A 12,464-nucleotide genomic window follows, 5' to 3' on the forward strand; every position below is an offset into this window, starting at 1 on the left:
AAGCACCCAGGGACCCCAGCCCATGCTAGCCAAAGGTACCAGACACACACAATCTACACAGTTAATGACTATACACAAGACCATTTCTTCAAGTTTAGAAGAAGAAGCTATTCCATGTAATTTACAGAAACACAGAAATCAAGCAAAATGAAGAGACAGAAATATGCTCCAAATGAAAGAATAAGACAAAACCTCAGAGAAAGAACTAAATGAAATGGACATAAGCAATCTACATGATAAAGAGTTCAAAGTCATGGTCATAAAGATGCTCACTGGACTGGGGAGAAGAGTGGATAAACTCAGCAAGAACTTCAACAAAGAGAAAATATTTTAAAAAGCAGGGCTAAAAAATAACAAATGAAAAAATACACTAGATGGAATCAACAGTAAATTAGAAGATGCAGAAAAACAGATCAGTGATCTGGAAAGCACCCAAGCTGAATGCAAAACGAAAAAAAATTTAAAAATGAGAACAGGTTAAGAGATCTGTTGGACAACATCAAGCAAACAAACATTCACATTACAGGGGTCCCAGAAGCAGAAGAGAGAGAGAGAAAGAGACAGAAAACTTGTGTGAGGAAACAATAGATGAAAACTTCCCTACCTGGGGAAGGAAACAGACATTCAGGTTCAAAAAGCACAGGGAGTTCCAACCAAGATGAACTCAAAGATATCCATACCATGACACATAATAAAATATTGAAGATTCAAGATACATAGAGAATTTTTAAAAGCAACAAGAAAGAAGCAACTAGTTATGTGCAAGGAAAACCCCAAAGTTGATTTTTTTAGTAGAAATTTTTTTAGGCCAGAAGGGAGTAGCATGATATATGCAAAATGCTAAAGGGAAAAACAGACAAAAATCCTAAAACCAAGAATACCCAGTAATATTATCATTCAGAATTGAAGGAGAAATAAAAATCTTCTCAAACAAAAGTTAAAGGAGTCCCTTACTACTAAAATGTCCTTACAAAAAAATGTTAAAGGGACTTTAAGTGGAAAAGAAAGGGCCATAATTAGAAGAAAAATTATGGACAGAAAATATGTTGTGAATAAAAATATACAGTGACAATAGTAAAATGATCACTTATAAAGCTAATCTGGCAAAAATAATCATTTGAATTATATCAAAAAAGTAATTCAAGGAGACTCATAAAAATTATATGACAACATATATATGAAACATGAAAGGGGGAGTAAAAATGAAGTATTTTAAGAATGTGTTTGAACTTAAGTGACTATCAACTTATGTGGACTGCTATATACTTAGGATGTTATAGATTGAACCTCATGGTAACCAACAAATCAAAAACCTATAATACCAAAAGATAAAACTAAGAATAACATATAAAATGTCATCAGCGACAAGAGAAAAAGCAACAGAGAACTACAAAAACAACCTGAAAACAATTAACAAAATGGCAGAGTATATGCTTATCAATTATTTTAGATGTAAATCATCTAAATGCTGCAATCAACAGACATAGGGTGGGGCCCCCGGGTGGTTCAGTCGGTTAAGCATCCAACTTCGGCTCAGGTCATGATCTTGAGGTCTGTGAGTTCAAGCCCCACGTTGGGCTCTGTGCTGACAGCTCAGAGCCTGGAGCCTGTTTCAGATTCTGTCAATCTCTCTCTCTGTCTCAAAAATAAATAAATGTTAAAAAAAAAAAGGGGGTTACAGAATTGATTAAAAAAAAAAAAACCCATCTATATGCTGCCAACAAGAGACTCAGTTCAAAACTAAAGACTAAAGACACAGACTGAAAGTGAAGGGATGCAAATAGAAGAAGCAAAAAAAAAAAAAAGAAATAAAAAGAAAAAAGCTGTGGTAGCAATTCTTATATCAAACAAAATAGACTTTAAAACAAAGAATGTAACAAGGCATTACATAGAGATAAAGGGATCAGTCCAAAAAGTGGATATAATAATTATAAATATCTGTATATCCAACATTGGAGTACCTAAATACATAAAGCAAAGATTAGCAGACATAAAGGGAGAAATTGACAGTAATTTAGTAATAGTAGGGGACTTTAACATGCTACACACATCAATGGATAGATCATCCAAGCAGAAAATCAATAAGAAAAGAGTGTCTTTGAATGACACATTAGACCAGATGGATTTAATAGATACATGCAAGTCAGTCTATCCCAAAACATCAGAATACACATTCTTTTCAAGTACATATTGAACATTCTTGAAGATAGATCACCTGTTAGGGCACAAAACAAGTTTCAATAAATTTAAGAAGATTGAAATCCTATCAAGCATCCTTTCCAGCCAAAATGGTATGATACTAGAAATCAGTTACAAAAAAAGAAATATAAAACTGGAAAATAGGGGCACCTGGGTGGCGCAGTCGGTTAAGCGTCCGACTTCAGCCAGGTCACGATCTCGCGGTCCGGGAGTTCGAGCCCCGCGTCAGGCTCTGGGCTGATGGCTCAGAGCCTGGAGCCTGTTTCCGATTCTGTGTCTCCCTCTCTCTCTGCCCCTCCCCCGTTCATGGTCTGTCTCTCTCTGTCCCAAAAATAAATAAACGTTGAAAAAAAAAAATTAAAAAAAAAAAAAAACTGGAAAATATACAAACACATGAAGGCTAAACATGCTACCAAATAACCAATGGGTCAACAAGGATGAAATTAAAAAAAAAAAAAAAAAACATGAAGGCAAATCTAAATGAAAATACAGTATTTCAAAAATCTTTAGGACACAGTGAAAGCAGTTCTGAGACAGAAATTTATAGTGATACAGGCCTACCTCAAGAAACAAAAATCTCAAAAAATGTAACCTCACACCTAAAGGAATTGGAAAAAGAATAACAAACAAAGCCCAAGTTATCAGAAGAAAGAAAATAATAAAGATCATAGTGGAAATAAATGAAATGGACACTGAATAGACAATAGAAAAAAATATGAAACCCAGAGTTGGTTCTTTGAAAATATAAACAAAATTGGTAAACCTTTAGACAGACTCATCAAAATAAAAGAGAGAACCCAAATAAACAACGTCAGAAATGAAAGGGAATAAGTAATAACACCACAGAAATACAAAGGATTATAAAAGAATACTATGAAAAATTATATGCCAACAAATTGGACAAACTAAAAGAAATGGATAAATTCCTAAAAACATAGAATCTTCCAAAATTGAATCAGGAAAAAAAACAGAAAATGTGAACAGACCAATTATTAGTAATGACACAGAATCAGTAATTGACTTTCAACAAATAAAACTCTAAAATTAGATGGATTCACAGGTGTATTCTATCAAACATTTAAAGAAGAGTTAATACCTATTGTCAACTATTCCAAAAAAATGGAAGAGAAAGGAAATCTTTCAAATATATTCTATGAGGCCAGCATTATTTTGATACTAAGGCCAGAGAAAGACACCACAAAAATAAAACAAACAAACAAAAAAAAACTATAGGCCAATATCCCTGATAAACATGGCTAAAAAAAATCCTCAAAGAAGTATTAGCAAACTGCAATGAATGATTCATCAAAAAGATTATTCACCTGGATCAAGTGGGATTTATTCCAGGGATGCAAGAATGGTTCAATATTTGCAAATCAATCAATGTGGTACACCACATTAACAAAATAAAAGATAAAAATCATACCTCAATTGATGCAGAAAGGGCATTTGACAAAATTCAATATGTAATCATGATAAAAACTATCAACAGAATGAGTCTAGAGAGAACATACCTCAGCATAATAAAGGCCATATATGATAGAACAACAGCTAACATCATACTCAGTAGTGAAAAAGTTTTTTCACTAAGTTCAAGAACAAGAACAAGTTTCACTAAGTCCACTCTCACCATATTTATTCAACATAGCACTGGGAGTCCTAGCCACAGGAATCAGACAAAAAATAAAAGGCATACAAAACACTAAGAAATGAAACTGTCATTATTTGTAGATGACATACTATACACAGAAAACCCTACAGATTCTACCTAAATTTCATTAGAATGAATTCAGTAAATTTGAATAAAAGTTGATACACAAAATCTATTATACTTCTATATACTAATAACAAAGTAGCAGAAAGGAAAGTTTCATTTCCAGTTAAGCCAAAAATAATAAAATACCAAGAATAAACGTAACCAAGAATATAAAAGACTTATACTCTGAAAACTATAAAACATAGATGAAAGAAATCAAAGAGGACGCAAATGGTAAGATAGTCCATGCTAATGGACTGGAGGAATATTGTTAAAATGTTCATTTATCCAAAGCAATCTAGAGATTCAATTCAATTTCTATGAAAATGCCAACAATATTTTTCACAGAGTAGAAAAAATAATCCTCAAATGTGTATGGAACCACCGAAGGCCCTGAGTATCCAAAGCATTCTTGAGAAAGAAGACCTAAGGCTAGAGGTATCACCATCTCAAATTTCAAGATATTCTACAAAGCTATTGTAATTAAAACAGTATGGTAATGGCAAAAAAAATAGGCATATCAATGGAACAGAATAGAGAGTCCAGAAATAAACCCACGTTTATATGGTGAACTAGAGGATGTAAGAATATACAATGGGGAAAAGATGGTCTTTTTAATAAATGGTGCTGGGAAAAGTGGACCTCTATATGCAAACCAATGAAACTGGACCACTTTTTCACCTACACAAAAATAAACTCAAAGTGGATTAAAGATCTAAATGTAATTGCACCAAAACCCATAAGATGCCTAGGAATGAACCTAACCAAAGAGGTAAAAGATGTTTACTCTGAAATCCATAGAACGCTTAGGATAGAAATTGAAGATGACACAAAGATGAAAAACATTGCACGTTTACGGATTGGAAGAAAAAAATATTGTTAAAATGTCTGTACTACCCAAAGCAATCTTCACTTTTAAAGCAACCTCTATCAAAATACCACCAGCATGTTTCACAGAGCTAGGACAAACAATCCTAAAATGTGTATGGAACCACAAAAGATCCCAATAGCTAAAGCAATCTTGAAAAAGAAAAGCAAAGCTGGAGGCATCCAAATTCTGGACTTCAAGCTATATTACAAAAGTGTTGTCAACAAGACAGCATGATACTGGCACAAAAAGAGATCAATGGAACAGAATAGAAAGCCCCAAAATGGACCCACACCTATATGATCAACTAATCCTCAACGAAGCAGGAAATAATATCCAATTGAAAACAATAAAAACAGCAAAAACAGTGTCTTCAACAAATGGTGTTGGGAACACTGGACAGCAATATGCAGAAGAATGACACTGGACCACTTTCTTGCCCAAGATAAATTCAAAGTGGATGATAGACCTACATGTGAGACAAGAAACCACCAAAATGCTAGAGGAGAACACAGCCAACAACCTCTTTGAACTTGGCTGTACAAATTTTTTAGTATACACATCTCCAGAGGTAGGGGAAATGAAAGCAAAAATTAATTACTGAGACAGCATCAAAAACAAAAACAAATAAACACAAAACTTCTGTACAGCAAAAGAAACAATCAGCAAACTAAAAGGCAACCAACAGAATGGGAGAAGATATTTGCCAATGACATATCTGATGAAGGGTTAGTATCCAAAATCTATAAAACACTTATCAAAACTCAACACCCAAAAAACAATCTAGTTAAGAAATAGACAGAAGACATGAATAGACATTCTTCCAAAGAAGACATTCAGATGGCTGACAGACACATGAAAAGATGCTCAGTATCACTCATCCTCAGGGAAGTATAAATAAAAACTACAATGAGATACCACCTCACACCTGTCAGAATGGCTAACATTAACAACACAGGAAACAACAGGTGTTGGAGAGGATGCAGAGAAAGGGGAACACTCTTACAGTGTTGCTGGGAATGCAAACTGGTCTATCCACTCTGGAGAATAGTATGGAGTTTCCTCAAAAAGTTAAAAATAGAACTACCCGATGATCCAGCAATTGCACTACTAGGTATTTACTTAAATGATAAAAAAAAAAAAAAATACTTATTCAAAGGGGCACATGAACTCCAATGTTTACAGCAGAATTATCAAAAAATTTTGGAAAGAGCCCAAATGTCCACTGACTGATGAATGGATAAATAAGATGTGGTATATATACATATGCAATGGGATATTACTCAGCCATCAATGAAATCTTGCCATTTGCAACAACGTAGATGGAGTTAGAGTGTATTATGCTAAGTGAAGTAAGTCAGAGAGAAAGACAAATACCATATAATCTCACTCATATGTGAAATTTAAGAAACAAAACAGATGAACATAGGAGAAAGAAAAAAAGAGAGGGAGACAAACCATAAGAGAAACTCTTAATGATAGAGAGCAAACTAATGGTTGCTGGAGGGGAGGTGGCTGGGGAAATGGGCTAAATGGGTGATGGGTGTTAAGGAGGGAACTTGTGATGAGCATGGGTGTTAAACACACACACACACACACACACACACACACACACACACAGAGGAATATTATGCAGCCATAAAAAATATGAGAGTTTTCCATTTGCAACAGAATGGATGGATGGGGAGGGCATTATGCTAAATGAAATAAGATACAGAAACACAGATATCTTATGATTTCACTTATATGTGGAATCTAAAACAAAGCAAAGCAAGTGAATAAATCAGAAACAGATCCATTAATACAGAGGACACCCTGGTGACCGCCAGAGGGGAAGGGGTTGTGGGAATGGGCAAAATGGGCAAAGGTAAGTGGAGATACATGCTTCCAGTTATGAAATGAATAAGTCACAAAGATGAAAGGTACAGCATAGGGACTATAGCCAATGGTATTTTAATAGTGTCATATGGTGACAGATGGTAGCTATACGTGTGAACATAGCATAACACAGACTTGTCAAATAACTATATTGTACACCTGAACTAATGTAACATTGTGTGTCAACTATACTAGAAGAAAAGAAAAAAAATGCAAACAATTCCACTTTGCTTACTTTGGTTCCATCATGCCTTTAAAGAATTATAATTTTTCCTCTTTTAGTACTTAAACTCTGTGCTAATACTAAATAAACTATACTAATTTATTCATTCAACAAACACGCAGTAATAAATCATATGATCATCTCAATAGATGTACAAAAAGCATTTGACAAATTCAATATCCATCTATGATAAAAACTCTCAACAGTGTGGGTATAGAGGAAGTGTACCTAACCATAATAAAGGCGATATATGATGAGGCCACAGTTGACATCTCTTAGCTGAAAACTTTTTCTCTAGGATCAGCATCAGGACAAGGATGCCCAGTCTGCCACTTTTATGCAACATAGTATTGGAAGTCATAGCCAAGCAATTAGGCAAGAAAAATAAATAAAAGGCATTCAAAGTAGAACAGAGGAACTGAAACTCTCACTATTAGCAGATGAAGTGATATTATATAGAAACTCCCAAAGACTCCACCAAAAAATAATCTGTTAGAACTAAACAAATTCAGTATAATTGCAGGATACAAAATCAAAATACAAAATCTTTTCCATTTCTACACACAGATAAATTACCAGAAATTAAGAAAACAATTCCATTTACAACTGCATAAAAAAAAGAATAAAACATCTAGGATAATTTAACCAAGGAGGTGAAAGACCTGTACACTGAAAAGTAGAAGACACTGATGAAAAAAATGGAAGCAGACACAAATAAATGGAAAGATACTTTGTGTTCATGGATTGCAAGAATTAATATCGTTAAAATGTCCATACTACATGTACAAAACAACCTACAGATTCAGTGCAACTGCTATCAAAATTACAACGGCATATTGCACAGGTACAGAACAAACAATTCTGAAATTTGTATGGAATCACAAAAGATCCTGAATAGCCAAAGCAATCTTAAGAAAAAATAACAAAGTGGGAGGCATCAGGTTTCCTTTTTTCAAACAATAATACAAAGGTATAGTAATCAAAACAGTATGGTATTTGCATATAAACAGATACATGTCAATGGGACAGAATATAGAATCGAGAAATAAACTCATGCATTTACAGTCAATTTTTGACAAAGGAGACAAAAATATACAATGAGGAAAAGATAGTCTCTTCAGTAAATGGTGCTGGGAAACTGGCCGGCCACATGCAAAGGTATAAAACTGGATCAATACCTTACACCATACACAAAACTAACCCAAATGGATCAAAGATTTGAACATAATTGCTGAAGCCATAAAATTCCTAGAAAAATACTAGGTGGTAAGCTCCATGACATCAGTCTTGGTGAGGAGTGTTTCAGTTTGACACCCAAAAGAGAGGCCGTAAAAACAAAGCTAAACACATGGGACGGCACCAAGATAGAAATCTTCGGCACAGCAAAGCAAAACCATCAACAAGACAAAAAGGCAACTTGCTGAATAGGAAAAAAATATTTGCAGATCATATGTCTGATAAGGGGTGAACATTCAAAATATATAAACTCATACAAATCCATAGCCAAAAAAAGAACCTGATTAAAAAATGGGCAGAGGATCTCAATGGACGTTTTCAGAAGAAGACCTACAGATTGCCAATAGATGTATAAAAAGATGCTCAACATCAGTTATCAGGTAGATGCCACTTAAAACCACAATGAGATATCCCTTCACCTGTTAGAGTGGCTACTATCAAAAAGACAAGCGATAACAAATGATGGCGAGGATGTGGAGAAAAGGGAATCCTTGTACACTGTTGATAGATTGGTGTGGCCACTACAGAAAACAGTATGGAGGTTCATAAAATATTAGAAATAAAATCACCAGATGATCTAGCAATTACATTTATGGGTATTTATCCAAAGAAAATGAAAAACACTAACTCACAAAGATATATGCACCTCTATATTTATGGCAGCATTATTTACAATAGCCAAGATACAGAAACAACCTAAGTGTCTGTCAATGGATGAACAGATAAAGTAAACATGGTATTTACATACAATAGATTATTTAGCCATTAAAAAGAAGAAATCTTGTCATTTGCAACAACATATGTAGATCTTATGTTAAGATCACTTATGCTAAGTGAAATAAATGAAAAAAGACAAATCTCATATGATCTCACTTATAGTCCAATCTAACAAACAAAACAAATACCAAGCTCATAGATAATAGAAAACAGAAGCAGGGGGTGTGAGATGGGCAAAATGGGTGAAGGAGGTCAGCAAATACAAATATGGTGAATAACAATACATTTGAAAACTTGGGTAAAATGAATATAAGTGACAAAAAACATATTACCAAAATGGAAAAAGGAAGAAATGGGAAAACTTCATAGTTCTATATTTTTAAATAAATTGAATACTTAATTTAAAACCTTTCCACAAGAAAAACTTCTGGCCTGAATAACTTCATAGGTAAATTATTCCAAATATCAGAAGAAAACAAAAAAAGCATCAATCGTACACAAATGTGTCCAGTAGTAGAAGAATAGGAATAGTTTCCAATTAATTTTAGGAGAAAAGCATAAATCATGCAACCAAAACTTAACAAGAACATATCTCCCTCCCCAAAAAAACCCCAAAACAATATTATAGGCCAAGCTCTTTTTTTGAATGTAGACAGAAATACCTAAAATTATTACTAAATTCAATCCTCTTCCCTTCGTAAAGAAGGATAGCAAGAACATCTAGTTGGGTTCGTTCTAGGAATGCCAGGGTGGATTAACTTACAAAAATAAATTGAATTTACCATGTTAATATATTATAGGGGAAAAAAGCTTATGATTCCAATAGACCCAGATAAGTATGTGATAAAATGTAATACCCTTTTATGACTTAAATACACACATGCATACACAAATTCCTCAAACTGAAGAATCAAGAGAAACTTTTTAATCACAAGGCATTTACAATTTTTTTTTTAAAGTGCAAAACTAGAGCAACGTTTTGCTTCTATGAAGTATTGCATTAGAGATCCTAGCTAATGCAATACGAAGAAAGAGACATTAAAGATAAATGGAGGGCACAAACTTCCAGTTATAAGTTCTGGGACATAATATAACAATACTGTACGATATAGGTGAATGTTGCTAAGAGAGTAGATCTAAATGTTCTCACCACAAAAAAGAAACAGTAATTCTGTGAAGTGATGGAGGTGTTAACCCTACTGTGGTAATCATTTTGCAACATTTAAGGGTACCAAGTTGGGGTGCCTGGGTGGCTCAGTCGGTTAGGCGTCCAACTTCGGCTCAGGTCATGATCTCACAGTCCGTGAGTTCGAGCCCCGCATCGGGCTCTGTGCTGACAGCTCAGAGCCTGGAGCCTGTTTCCGATTCTGTGTCTCCCTCTCTCTCTCTGACCCTCCCCCGTTCATGCTCTGTCTCTCTCTGTCTCAAAAATAAATAAACATTTAAAAAAATTAAAAAAAAAATAAGGGTACCAAGTTATGTTGTAAACCTTGAACTTACACAGTGTTCCATATCAAGTGTATCTCAAAGCTGGAAATAAAATAAAGGTATATGGAATGGAAAGGTAAAATAAAACTATTCACAGATCACTTGCGTTCCTAAAAACTCCAAAAGAACCTACAAAATCCGATAGAATTAATAAATGAATTTAACAAAATCCCTGGCTACAAGGCAAAATCAATAAGTATAAATGAATTGTGTTCTTATACACTTGCAATGGACATTTAGAAAATGAAAATACCACTTATAAGAACATAAAATCTAATATGAAGAATAAATCTCATAAAAATATGCAAGTTTTGGGGCGCCTGGGTGGCGCAGTCGGTTAAGCGTCCGACTTCAGCCAGGTCACGATCTCGCGGTCCGGGAGTTCGAGCCCCGCGTCAGGCTGTGGGCTGATGGCTCAGAGCCTGGAGCCTGTTTCCGATTCTGTGTCTCCCTCTCTTTCTGCCCTTCCCCCGTTCATGCTCTGTCTCTCTCTGTCCCAAAAATAAATAAACATTGAAAAAAATTAAAAAAAAAATATGCAAGTTTTCTGTACTGACAACTATAAAACATTACTGAGAGAAAATAAGGCTAAAATAAGTCAGATACAGTGCATTTATAGATTGGCTGGCAGTTTTCTCCAAATGTGTCAAATTCCTAGAAAATTTTATTTTGTGGATACTGACAAATAGATTCTAAAATTTTTATGGAAACAAGAGAGTGAGAACAACCAAAACAGTCTAAAGTCACATATCTAAAGGATTTACACCAACAGTACATGTAAGTCTTCTAAATCTATAGTAATTGGCAATGTATTATTGATACAAGGACAAATAGACCAATGGAGCAGAAGAGTCCAGAAATAGACCCACAAATATGAAACACTTCATTTATGATAAAATTACTAGTGGGGGAAAAAAAGTTTCTAAACCAATGTCAGCCAAGTTACTATTGTCTAAACTACTAATGTAGATAATCACTTTGAGAGATATTGTCACCATATTACGACAAAAAGTACATATAATTTTTGACTCCTTTTAAGGTGAATCTTCTATTTTCCTAAATATTGAAAACATTTCACAATCCTCTCAGAACTAAAATCAACTTTGGCATGTTTTTCAATTTTCATTTAATAAATTGACACTTTATCACACAACTTAAATATATATTAAGTGAGCTTTATCAGAATATTAAAATAACTATAAGGAGATCATAGACATAACTAACATACTATCTATTTTTGTTTCCAGGACACTGCAAAATCTTATTCTATAAATGTCTACATTCACATTTGAACTTCAAAGTATTAAACTTATTTACCTCCAGGGAATGTGTAAGAGGTCAAATCTTCCTAAATATATGGTTTTCACACATAACACCATCTTGAAAACATCTGGACTTCACAGAAACCACAGGGTAAGGAATAATCCTTCAAGACCTAAAACAACCACATTCCTATCAGAGTAAAATGATTTTCGAAGAAAATGCTTGATATAACTACTATAAATATATATAGTCCTGTTCTTAATGGAGCTACTTTTGTATACTTTTGGGGGATGTTCAGGCACGCATTCTCTCTGAAGATGCAAAAACCTGCTTTTACCCAGAGACAGAATCTCAGGGAGAAAATGATAGGCTGACCAAAGAGACAACCTTTTGATAGCAGTTAGGAGTCGCTGAATATCAATTGAAATTTAGCAAGTAAAACAACATTCTTTCCAGGTGATATTTACAAATAGCATCCTTTTATATCTTCCTGGTGCTTCACTGTGAAACTAAGTCTGAATGTTCATGAACCAATAAAATACAGTATGTATTAATATAAGATGGGAATAAGGAAACAAAGCTTGTATAAAAGAAAAATCAATTAATAAAACATGAATAATATAATCATGATATTTAAAAACACAATCCTAACAAGTAAATCCCACAAGCCTGCAATCAGATCTTGTGGGGCAATTCTTCTATAAGCAGCCCCTGATTTCACGTTGCCTTGGCCTACACTGAAGTTACAAGCTCACATCGTTAAGGGAAACTTGGGTTACAACTGCAGGTTTGATATGAGCGTTAGTATTTCCCCACTGTGGCAGGTAATTTCTCTG

The 12,464-nt window shown here is 34.2% G+C and overlaps 1 long non-coding RNA gene across 1 annotated transcript in view; it reads left to right on the plus strand.

Annotated features, from left to right (window-relative positions):
• Positions 1-11,908, plus strand: part of LOC147580160 (uncharacterized) — a 183,034-nt gene extending 171,126 nt beyond the window's left edge. Inside the window, exon 3 of the long non-coding RNA XR_015251891.1 lies at positions 11,613-11,908. This is a non-coding gene — a long non-coding RNA (uncharacterized LOC147580160). The remainder of the gene's footprint in view (positions 1-11,612) is intronic.
• The last annotated feature ends 556 nt before the right edge of the window (positions 11,909-12,464 follow it).

The sequence above is a fragment of the Puma concolor genome, chromosome B3 (genome assembly GCF_028749965.1).
Source record: "Puma concolor isolate L17-30 chromosome B3, mPumCon1.1.hap2, whole genome shotgun sequence".
NCBI lineage: Eukaryota > Metazoa > Chordata > Mammalia > Carnivora > Felidae > Puma > Puma concolor.